General features: G+C 38.8%; 1 long non-coding RNA gene across 3 annotated transcripts; it reads left to right on the forward strand.

Annotated features, from left to right (window-relative positions):
- The first annotated feature begins 153 nt into the window (after positions 1-153).
- LOC146471163 (uncharacterized) lies at positions 154-3,923 on the forward strand. Of its 3 annotated transcripts, none has more exons than XR_014866880.1 (3): positions 154-534; positions 3,003-3,334; positions 3,797-3,923. It is a non-coding gene; the product is annotated as an uncharacterized LOC146471163 (long non-coding RNA). The 3 variants fall into 3 exon arrangements; XR_014866882.1 differs by having other exon boundaries at positions 3,801-3,912; XR_014866881.1 differs by lacking the exon at positions 3,003-3,334 and having other exon boundaries at positions 3,797-3,912.
- The last annotated feature ends 8,349 nt before the right edge of the window (positions 3,924-12,272 follow it).

Consider the following 12,272-nt stretch of genomic DNA (forward strand, 5'->3'; position numbering starts at 1 on the left):
TGAGTGCTGGCCGTTTTTCGACAATTTAGAAAAACAAAAATTAAACTTCGATTTTCACTTTTCAATTTCTAAGAAAACAAATATTGAAAATTAAACATCAAATTTCAATTTTCAGTCTACCGGAACAAAAATTTTAAATTTGATGCCAATTTTCACGAAAAATGGAAATTGAAATTCGGATGCCAATTTCCACATTTCAATTTTTCAAGTGTTTCTTACTTCCAGTACATTTAAGTCGGAGAAAGCCTGAAAGGAACAAAGACCGGACGACAACGAAAACCAATAGTTTTGGCGCCGAATTTCAAAATGGCGGCAGTAAATAACATTCTCAACCCAGAATTTGTTCACTTTCTTCTCGTTAAGAAGAATTTAAGTTATGGAGAAATCCTAGAGGAAATGAAGAGTCATTTTCCTGATTGCAAAGGCTGTAGTCTTCGAAGTCTAAAAAGATTTTGGAGTCAGCACGGGATCAAAAAGCAAATGCCTATTTCTGATGAGACAATCGATGTTGCCGTACGAAGTGCTATTTCAGAGGTAAGCTATCCAATGTCTATTCAGGGCTTTCAGTGGTAGTTTTCCAACGTCTTTTCTACATTATGTGGAAACTCAATAACTACTTTATGCATTTAATTGTATTTAATATATAAATTAACTGTAATGTATTGTAAAACTGAATTTTAATTGTATTATATGTGACCGTGCACGGGAAAACGTACCTTAATGCTTATCCGTTAAACGGTCGCTAACGGACAGATAGATAACGGATAGTTAACGGCCTACACAGCATTCTAACGTTTTATCCTAATGTTCTAACGGTTATCTAATTGTGCCTAACGGATGATCAGTCCGTGCTAACGCTTTGTTCTAACGGCTAACTAAGTTTGCCTAACAGATGAAGAGAAAGTTCTAACGGTTGCCTAATTTGTTCTAACGGATGACTGGAGCCGTTTAACGGTTGTTTGACGTTTAACAACTAAGGACTTTTAGCGAACGAATAGCTTAGCTGTCAGTCCGATGCTACAGGTACAAACACATAATCAGGCCAAACCAGTAGTAGTCTTACACTCACGTTTTTTTTTAAAGAATCACAAAGTGCTGATTTCGTCAGTCGTCGATGAGACAAACATAAGTATACCTATTTCCAATGAAAGCAAAACTCAGTGATAGAAACTTCCTCATCGAGATAAACAAACGCAGAATTCAAGTCCTTCGATGATGATTATCATGTGAGATGAGAAGTTAGTCCGAGGCTATTAAAAACGTCACTAAACGAGTGCGTAAACAATTTCACTTGCCAGTCGGGGTGAACATTTTTTATTGTTTTACTCAAATGGTTTTGTCGTTTCTACTTATTTTACACAATGACTTTGTCTGGAGTATTTTAAAGTAACTGTTTAATCCAGCTGTGAATTCACGAAAGATCATGCTTTCAATTTCTTGACAGAATGCAAAAAGCGGTACCTTTGGATTCATGAGTATCCAAGCGACGGGCGTTTTGTTGGCGCTGGTTTCATCAGATAAAGTTGTTTTTGTCACATACATGTTGTTCAAAATTGGTTTCTTCTGATTCAGAGTCAGAGACAACAAGACAACAGGCTATCAAAATATTCATCAAACTTCCCGCCAGAATATGGCCGTTTCTCACATCTTGGAAAATGTAAACAACTTTATGCAAATTTTTGAACCCACACTCTGTCAAACCTGCCGAATGTAACTTGATACATGTGAAGGAATTTGATTGCCTAGCACGTGACCAAAATCTTGTCAGTGTTTTCAGCGTGGCAATTCCTTTCCCGCCTGAACGACGGCTTCTGTCAGTATTTTATAACGTTAGTAGAAGCTTTAAATCTTGTAAAAGATGGTATTTTGGCTTTATCCAAGCGAACGTACTGAATATAGAACTGCGTCAAGCGTTAATTTGCAGTACTCAGTAGACTCGCAGTGTTAACGTTTGTTCCGGGTAATCGATCTTATCGCTCACACTGGACCTGAATGAAATTTTGCAAAGTTGAAGTTTCCTACTTTACCCCAAGCCCTTAACCAACGGAATTGCCTTGCATCTTTAAAGTCAACTGAACGATTACATTTTGCGGCCGACGACAGTAAATGCTTGAGGTAGAGTGAGGGGAAAGTTCATGGTAAGTCAACAAATATGCAAATTAGAACCGAAGCGCGCTGGAGGAGAGAAGTCTGTTGAATTTACTGATTTTATTCTGGGTCGTAATTTATTTTTGTGACTTAATTTCATGGATCCGGAGCTACGATATCTTCTGTCCCTGGTTTACTAAACTGTCTGATTTTGGCGATAAAGATAGTTCCCGCGTTTTGAACTAAATGGAAGCCAACTACAACAGCTACCCTCCGTTAGGCTCTCGTTTCACACTGTGTTTAGGCGACCACGTTCTACATCAACGCGTGTCATGCCATTCTAATGGAAACATTACCCGTTTAACGGGTGCTGGTTTATTCTAGCGGATCCTAACGGCTTCTCTAACCGTGCTAACGGATACAGATTGTTTGCTAACGGTTATGCTGTCCAGTCTAACGGTCTGGTGCTAACGGCTAACGGATGCATGTCTTTTGCTAACGGCTGCACTATCCGTTTTAACGGCCCAATGCTTACGTCTAACGGTTGGGCTTACGCCTCTAACGTTCTTAAGAAAACTTTCTAACGGATGCTTAACGCTTTTGCCCGTTTAACGGATAAGCGTTAAGGTACGTTTTCCCATGCACGGTCACATATCTGGAAGAAATGTATTGTACACGACCCCACAAGCTTTCAGCTTCATACATATCGTGTGTGAATAAAGGCAACTTATCTATCTATGTATCCAGCGTTTATTAACGCCTCATAAGAGCAAAGCAAGGTCATGGGTAGATGAGCATAAGCTTAAACTTAACTTAACTTGAATATAAACTAAAGCTTTACTTCACTCGGCTTAACTTGTCCAACCAGATGGTAATGATTGAAGTCATTAAAACGGTGAGTGAAATTGTTGTAGAGTGGGCCTGTGTTTGGATGAAAGATGATGAAAGGCTACATTGATCAGAAAGTTAACAGATCATTTGCATCTGAAAGTCGTATAGGCAAATCACTGGCTCGTGTTGCTCCTTATTATCACCATCGTCATCAAAGGGGAACTGAAGAGCAACTAAATCCGGAGCCATATACTGCTGACTACCATGGGCATAAATTGCATATGGACCAAAACGAGAAACTTGCAGCATATGGTGTAGTTCCTGTTTGTGCCATAGACGGCTTCTCCAGATATATTCCATCTTTTGCTTGTATGCCAGTCAAGAATAATGTGATAATTTACAATGATGTTTACAGGTGTTGCAAGCTTTCTTGAAGTGGCAACACACTTCTCTGTAACTCTGTAACTTTCATTATATTCAGTAAGAGAAAATGTAGTAGCCCCATGGTGGTGTACTATAGTGGTTGGCGTCTGGGGCTTTTCGATCAGAGGATGGGTGGTTCAAGACTTGGTCTCGGCAAAATGTCATGTTCGACACTCAGGTGTTGACGTGGGTAATGCTGGGAGAAAGGTAACCCTAAGGTCAACTAGCACTTATCCAGGGTGGAGGAGAGAGCTCTCCAGTTGTTTCATGAAAAGAATCTGGAATTAAGTGCCAATATACAAAATGTTGAAGTGGAATGGACAGTAGAACATTCTCTCATGTTTTTCGCTGTTGCTACCTGTAGAAAGGAAGGGAAAAAATCACCCCCTAGACTGTGGTGTCCCTGAATGTTTATTCATTTTGTGCAATATATTTTATCTCTCATATATATTAGGAAGGCTGTCATTGAGGATTGTCTACCTGACCAAGTTAAAGTAGACCATGGCTGTGAGTTTTATTTGACACTATACGTAAAGGAGTACATTGCTGACTTGAGGACAAATACACAGCGTGATCTACACCGCCAAACAGAGTCAAAAAAGGTGAAAAAATAGATTTTTATCCCTAGTATTTCTTTTTAATTTTTTTGCCGGTGACCTTCAATCGCAACTGACTTTACCATGAGGGGAATTCCCTGGCAATAGATAAACGTCATCTATTAAGTTTCACCAATACAATTTGGCTGACTAAAGGTAGTACTGTAGTATTTAGTTCTTGTCTCATTGTATTATCTAGGTTGACTTTTTCTAGAAACTTCATTGAGTTATAAGTTACAAAGCCACACATTTACTACCATTTCACTGTTCTTTTGTTCCAACGTTTTAGAATCTCAGGATTGAGCGATTCTGGGTGGAAGTCAATGCCCGAATAAATTATCCAATCAAAAATGCATTAAGAGATAGGGAGGAGAAAGGTGCTATCGACATAACATACGACAAACGAAGTTCTCCGTATCAACAGTAACTCTCAAGGTCGCAAGGGTCGGAATGCATTGAACGGTTGCGGCCTGGAACTATCACACTATCCCTGGTAAACATCCAAATAACAAGTCAAGTATTGATGGCTTTTTGGCATTGTTTTTTTATTGTCCATGGGCCAGACAGTGATCCCTCCTCTGGGGATTTTATGGGACATGTGCCATTTTGAAGCTTAGCTTAGGATATTCCAGGAAAAGATGCCTGAATTGAATCACCTTCTTGCTATATGTTATTTGAGTGGGAAAACTGAATGAATCTATTTAGGGAGCGGCAGGCAATGTTCTAAAACTACATTTAAAGAAAAACAATGCCTGAAATAAGTTCATCTTTTAGTTGATTGCAGGATAACGACAGTGTTCTCTTTTCTGTTGCAGGTGTTGGAACATCAATACAGTTACGGAGTAACAACTTTCAAGGTCGAAGAATGTCTGCCTCTGAGGTCCCCACAAGTGAGGTGGCCGTCACTGCCTATGAAAGTCAGGGAGGGAATCTAACAGTATTCCCTTGTTTTGGTGTTGATCCTTTGGGAAATAATGCTACCCAACAAGCCATGAGAGAACAACAGTTTCACAATGTAACTGATTTACGAAATGCATTTGGAGACCTTGCAAATGCAGTTGGTCATTCTTTTGAAAACGCCATTTTAAGATATGCAAATATTACTATCAGTTACTGGCCTTGGTGGTGTAAACGTGGCAATAACATAAGGAAAGTCGACAAGCAACTGTATTTTACAAGATTTAATAGTTTATCTGAAATACAAATTCCCAATTGGTCGGAGTTTTTGATCTTATGATCTTATTATTGTGTTCATATTATAATGTGAAAGCTGATTACATGTAGGTGATATCAAAGTAGTGTGACACAACAGAGATTTTCATGTTTAATTACATTATACTCACTATAATTGTATTGGAAGATACTAAAAGCTAATAACGTGGTTTTAAATCTCTCAAAAAGTGGTTAGTATACGGTATACAGGATAAAGATATTCCAATAAACACTAGTACAAAAATTATTAGCCTTTCCTTAGCTAGAGCTGTGATCAGTTCTCAGCCAGTCCTTGTAAAAGAGTTTTTTAAACTTAGTAAGAATTTGGAATCCTTTCAGATTTATGGCTATGAAATCATATTGTAAACGGCACTTTAGACAAGCTGAATTTCCTGCAGTTGTCCAGGTATTAACACATCACTGACAGCCAAGGACTGACTCACAGCAACTGCTTACGACAACTGGTGGTGTTATTGTATCTTTACCTACAGTCGCACCTGTATATAACGGCCACCCTCGGGACTTGAGGAAATGGCCGCTTAATACAGGTGGCCGCTTAATACAGGATCACTAAAAATACTCACTGGGCGTTGTCTAATGTCAATTTTAATGGTGTATCATACAATAACATTTTATGCAAGGAAACAATAGGACAATCAACACTCTTTCAGTGCCAACTTGTAACTTAATGGTATAATATGTGACCTTGCACAAGAAAACGTACTTTAACGCTTATCCGTTAAACGGGCAATGCCGTTAAGTATCCGTTAATCATCCGTTAAAGAACTTTATCAAAAACGTTAGAGGCGTTAGCGTACCCGTTAAATGTTCACATCAAACCGTTAGAACGGTTAGCGTAACCGTTAAAGAGAATTTGGTAGCCGTTAGAGCGGCTTAGTAAGCCGTTAGGAAAATCCAGCATCTGTTTAACGGGTAAAGTAGCTGTTAAGAAACTTTGCATCCGTTAGAACAGATGAAGCGCTCTCCATCCTTAAAGCTATCCGCTAAACGATGTCACAAACAGTTAATATGAATCTTTTTTTAATTCCCAAGTCCTCTTGCTCTACAATAAGACGTCGAGAAATAACACCCGAAACTATTGTGCGTTTTTTAATTAACTGAGGAAATGCTGTTTTCAAAGTTTTGATTCGAAAGATTAAAGTACAATCCAGCATAATTATGTGCAGCGCCATTCTTAGCTTCTTCCATTTTTTCGCTTCTTTCATTGTTTATTACTGGGTTTAGTGGACAGGTATTCCAGCCATCTGTCAGAGGAAGACACGGTTACAATTTGAAATGAAGAAAACGTGACATTGCCTTTTGAGATTCGATGATCTCGATAATGTTTATGCAAATTTGTAACGTTACGCCAAAGATGTAAACAAAGTCAGCTCAAAGGCAAGTGAGCGGCCACGTTGAAGTTTCCCCTGTTCCTTGCCGAATTCTACTGTAAACGTTGTACGTTTTTAAATAAGGAAATGCTTTTTCCGAGGTTTTCATTCGAAAGATTCAAGTACAATCAAGTATAATCTTGCGCAGCATACTGCTTTCGCAGCGAAGATATTTCAGAAGCGATCGTGTAACATTCCGCGAAAAAGCCGCAATCTTGGGTCATTATCAGGGAGGCCCTGGGTCATTATCTTGTCCACGTGCTGTGGCGTAAGAGTCGATCAATTGGAAGGCTGCTCTGAATCGAATTTATAAAGCCAAACATGCCAGCACTGCTAATGACTGCTACTTTTTTCAGTAACATTTTGTAAATAAAGTAGATAATTACAAAACAGCAACGATGTGTTTACTCGTGAGGGACTCGGGCACGTGGAATCGAACATAACGCGCATTTTGAATTTGCATAAAGTTGTTTATTTACTTTGACAGCTAACAGAAGCGCAACAACCGAGTAACGGACAATCTGTTTTCTTCTTCCTCGCTATAAGAGTTTGAAATAGTTAATACTAGGTATTCGTAATGTGGTAATTGAAACCAAAAAGTTTTCTCTTGATAGCGCCTGGAATCACAGATACAATTTTTGGTTCAGAAACTGAAGCCAACTGAAGCATGCGAGGTGTCCTGGGATCCCAGACATTCTATGGGTGCGTGTATAAAACAAGGGGTGCAATGAAATAATTTTCGTTTTCATCATTTTAGTATCCGGGTAGCTTACCTTGGAAGTCAGATTCTTAGAACACTGAAAAAAATTTTTCTCTTCGAAAAATTCGAATTGGTGAGTCGCGACTCAAGTTCATAAGCTAACTAGATCGAACGAGCGACTCGATTATTTCTCGTTTGAGTTTGATCTGTTATTTGGTTAAGAAAAGCCTTTTTTCAGCCTGTCGTGAATTCGATGCTTGGTTTGTGGGCAGTGTTGGGTTTTGTTTGAGTCGCTTCACTCGTTTCCTTCAATCGTTTCATCTCAAGTTTTCGCTTCTAACTGTAAATCTTTACCGTATTGTTTTCGCTATCGGCTGCGCCTTTTTCGTCATAACTCCACAGCCGTTAAACGCTTTCAGGTGGCCGTTAAACAAACCGTTTAACGCCTTTACAGCATCCGTTAGATATTTTGCTCAACCGTTTAACGGCTCAAGCTATCCGTTAGAGCAGATTGTGCAACCGTTCAAACGCTTTTGCAATCCGTTAGGCATTGCTTATTATCCGTTAGAACGTTAGAACAAAACGTTAAAACGCTTTGGAGGCCGTTAACCATCCGTTGGCTATCCGTCCGTTTTTACCCGTGTAACGGATAAGCGTTAAAGTACGTTTTCCTGTGCAAGGTCACATATACGTAACATTGTGTAAAAGCACTGTGTAATAAATTGTCCTCTACTCTTGTACGGTGTACAGTACTGTATTTCTAACTCACTTACTTACGTGACTTGCAGTTCACAACAAAATATCTCATTCCATCATTTCATAGTTGTTACGATCGAAGTGGAGTTATAACGGTTATGTTGCTAATTAAAAGTAACACAATATATAACAAAATTCTTCAAGTTAAAATAGGAATGGGGTAAGAATTACGGTGACTTAAACAAGCGGGACACGTGCATTTGGCACCTCGGAATTTGAAACTTTTGTTTGTAGAGCAAGTCGTTGACTGTCGGCACTCCCAGCGACAATTCCTGTTATCCATGCCACTGTGCATATGGCTTTTCCATTCAAGGGTGGCTGCTTAATACAGGTAAAAATAACAAAGAAAGACAAACATGGAACTGCAACAGGGTGGCCGTGGCCGCTTAACAGAGGTGGCCGCCTAATACAGGTACCAAATACAGCGTTTGTATGGGGGGGAAATCGGGACTTTAAAAAGTGGCCGCTTAATAGAGGGTGGCCGCTTAATACAGGGCCGTTATATACAGGTTCGACTGTATAACACACTCAAAACATACAAGAAATTCTTTAATGAGAGAATTTTGACTGCCCGAAGAATGAAGACATTTGTATTCAGTTCCATGTGGATTGCCTTATTCACTGTCTCCTTGATATCTGCCAGGTTGATATCTATGTAGGAAAACAGTAATTGAAGACATTAACACTAATAGTCAAAATTGTTGCTGTAGGAAGACAGTTTTACAGACCTGAATTTACAGCAGGCTTTGTTGTAGATTTTGAGCCTTTATCATCATCATCATCACCAGACTTTCTACTTCTGAACTTGTTCTCTTCTTTTTATGGAATTCAAAGATCTACAAAGGATTGCCGCCTGGTGCTGTGCGCATAGTCTCTTGATTAACCCGGACAAGACGAAGTTGTTGCTGCTCGGGACTCCTCAGATGCTGGCTCGCGTACCAGAGGGATTTGCTGTGTCCTTGCTTGGGAAAGGGATATCACCATCCCTTTCTGCCAAAAGTCTGGGTCTTGTTCTGGATTCACATCTAAGTTTCGATGAACATGTCACTGACTTAGTATCCAAATGCACAGGTAGCTTGTGTCAATTAAATCGTGTCAAGCACTTATTTGACAGATCAACACTGATAACAATCATAAGTGCTTTGGTGTTTAGTAAGCTGCTCTACTGTTCGTCTGTGTGGGCGGGTCCGACCAAGAAAAATATCAAAAGGTTGCAAAAGGTACAGAACTTTGCTGCACGAATCGTAACTGGTACACGTAAATTCGACCATATCACCCCCTATTTGAAAGATCTACGCTGGCTTCCAGTTGCTATGCAGCTGGAGGTCAGGGACACTATGATGACTTACAAAAGCCTCAACGGCCTCACTTTAAGAAATTTTTTCACGACAATATCGGAGATCTATGAAGGAAATACTAGAAATAAGGACAAACTGCATGTACCTCTCTACAGAACAACTACAGCACAGTGATCATTTAAATACAGGAGTACTTCTCTGTGGAATAGTCTACCTAGGGAGATTCGAGATATTAGCTCTTTAGACTTTTAAAAAACAAATCATGAATCAGGCTTTTTATAAATTCTTAGAAAATAATTAGTGATTGCAATGAAATCTTATGATGTTGTTTTTTAACTCGTTGGTAGTTCTGATGATGTGTAACATACGCATTATCCTTTATTTAGATATCTTCTCATAGTATTTATATTGTATTTGGTTTCTTTTATATATCTCATCGTAGTTGGTTTCTGAAAAAACCATTAGTGGATGGAATCAATAAAGTTGTATTGTATTGACTGGTGGAACAGGTCCTTAGATAAAACAAACAGGATAACAAAAAGTTACAAAGTAAGGTCCATAATTAGCTTGTTTTAGTCTTGGCTAAGGAAAGTCTAATATTTGTTTATTATTTTTGCGAAAAAATAAATGAAGTAAGAATCATAATTTTGGTTGGTAAATTATAGTTATAATTATGAATTCAACATTTCCAGTCTTCTGTTCAGACAAAGTTTCTTATTGATAATGCAGCATGAGAAAAAATACATCAACTGTTACCTCTTGTGACATCAGCATCCTCCACTGGTAAAGCGTTTGCAGTTACTAAGATTAGATTGCTGTCTCCAAAGTCCTCTCTCATCTGTGCTGTTATGTATTCAACTGTTGCTGTGCTTTCATTGAGTGCAATGTAAGATTGTGTGGTAGCATTTACGATCTTGTTACCACTCCTCTCTGCCAGGGTTACTTTAAGTGAATAGGTGGATGCCTTTTTCCCACTTGTTAATACTGACCTGCAGTAGTTATTGAGAACTTCTATCATGATTATGGTAAAGTAAAACTTTTTGTATTAGACAAACACATATAATCTTGTCATATAGACTGCTCTCTACCTTTTATAAACAAATCAATGTTTAGCCACGGAAAAAAGGGAAGGGCGGGCATATCCTGCGGATTTGACAAGGACAGGCGGGATGGGGATATTTGTGAAGTCCCAGGCATCCAGACCATTACATACAAATATGCATACTTACTATACATACAAGCTTTATTGAAGCTCCCAAATTGGGTTTTTCAGCTACAATATACACGAAAAATACTGATGGAGAAACTAAAAAAAATACAAATTGAAATACTACAATATACCATTAGTTGTCTGGACTCTAACTGGTAACCAGCCACCTTCATGAAAAAGGTAAGAAATCTGAAATTGGCTTATTGGGACATTACTGCATTGTGCTATGTTCTCAACAACTTGATTGACTTTGTTACCATATTATTTTTGTGTCCGGAATTTAAAAGTAAACAACCTAAAGGTACCAACCTAAACAGAGGCGAGTAATTTGGTCCCCTGCGGTTTACTTGTGATGTACCGGCGGCGGGTGAAGTGAGAAACGCATTCGATCGGCGCCGTCCTTCTACCGAAGAGAGGAATCCCTTCCAAAATCTGACAAATCAAAGCGCCCATCTCAGTTTGGACACTCTGTAGCGCCAGAAAACTCCTCAACAAGATGGATTCCAACCGCATCAAGCTGCAGAAATTATGCAGAATTTCAACGATTCATCCTAAACCAAGGACAAGCTTTCAACACCGGATTTCGACTTGATTTGACTTTTCGATATTTCCTGAAACATATAGCTGAGCCTCTCAGCCGTTATTTGTGGTCTCTTTAGTCGCCTGTGGCTTCTATTTTCTCGTTCACCATGAAAAAACTGAAGAAGGTCCTCATCAGCCATGTTTTACCTCAGCAGACTATGCCGAATAACAAAAGCACGTGAACGTATTCCATGTGATTGGTCTTTGTTCGTTTCAGGCTTTATTGGACTTAAATGTACCGAAAGTAAGATACACCCGAAAAATTGAAATGTGGAAATTGGTATCCGAATTTCAATTTCCATTTTCCGTGAAAATTGGTAATAAATTTTAATTTTTGTTGTTCTGGTAGATAGAAAATTGAAATTTGATGTTTAATTTTCAATATTTGTTTTCTTGGAAATTGAAACTCGAAAATCGAAGTTTAAATTTCGTTTTCTAAATTGTCGAAAAACGGTTGGCACTCAAGTACACGCATTGTTGATGTCGATTGAAAACTGAAGATGACTTCAATACGCCATAAGTTTGAGAAAAAGCTTTCCTCGGATATCCCTTATTTCATATACATCGTATTATTTATAGGCGTGATCATGGATGCGAAACTGTAAAGCCATTGTTTGGACATTTTAGCGACTGACAACTTTCGTTTGAGACGCTGTTTGGTTGACGTCATTGGTTGATGGCTTAGAATCCACTCAGTTGCCACAGGCAGATTACATGCTTAGAAGTCTTCAATTCTTATGCAGAGTATTTTGAACGATTGAAAAGTTACGTGTCGGATCATTTTCCTTGATGTGATGGCTCAAATGTGGATTCGTCTCGTGTCAGCTTTAACAATGTCCAAAATCGATAATAAACTTTAACAGAGGTCTGGATCTCTACAGAAAACGAAAGCTATCAGCAATTCCTGAAACTGACGGAATGTTTACAGGTTTGTTCTGAGTTTGCATCAACTTAAAGCCTCTAAATGCGAAACTGCGAAACTGTAAAGCGATTGTTTGGACATTTTAGCGACTGACAACTTTCGTTTGAGACGCTGTTTGGTTGACGTCATTGGTTGATGGCTTAGAATCCACTCAGTTGCCACAGGCGGATTACATGCTTAGAAGTCTTCAATTCTTATGCAGAGTATTTTGAACGATTGAAAAGTTACGTGTCGGATCATTTTCCTTGATGTGATGGCTCAAA

Source organism: Pavona decussata, unplaced genomic scaffold (genome assembly GCF_977016875.1).
Source record: "Pavona decussata unplaced genomic scaffold, jaPavDecu1.1 SCAFFOLD_106, whole genome shotgun sequence".
Taxonomy (NCBI): Eukaryota; Metazoa; Cnidaria; class Anthozoa; order Scleractinia; family Agariciidae; genus Pavona; species Pavona decussata.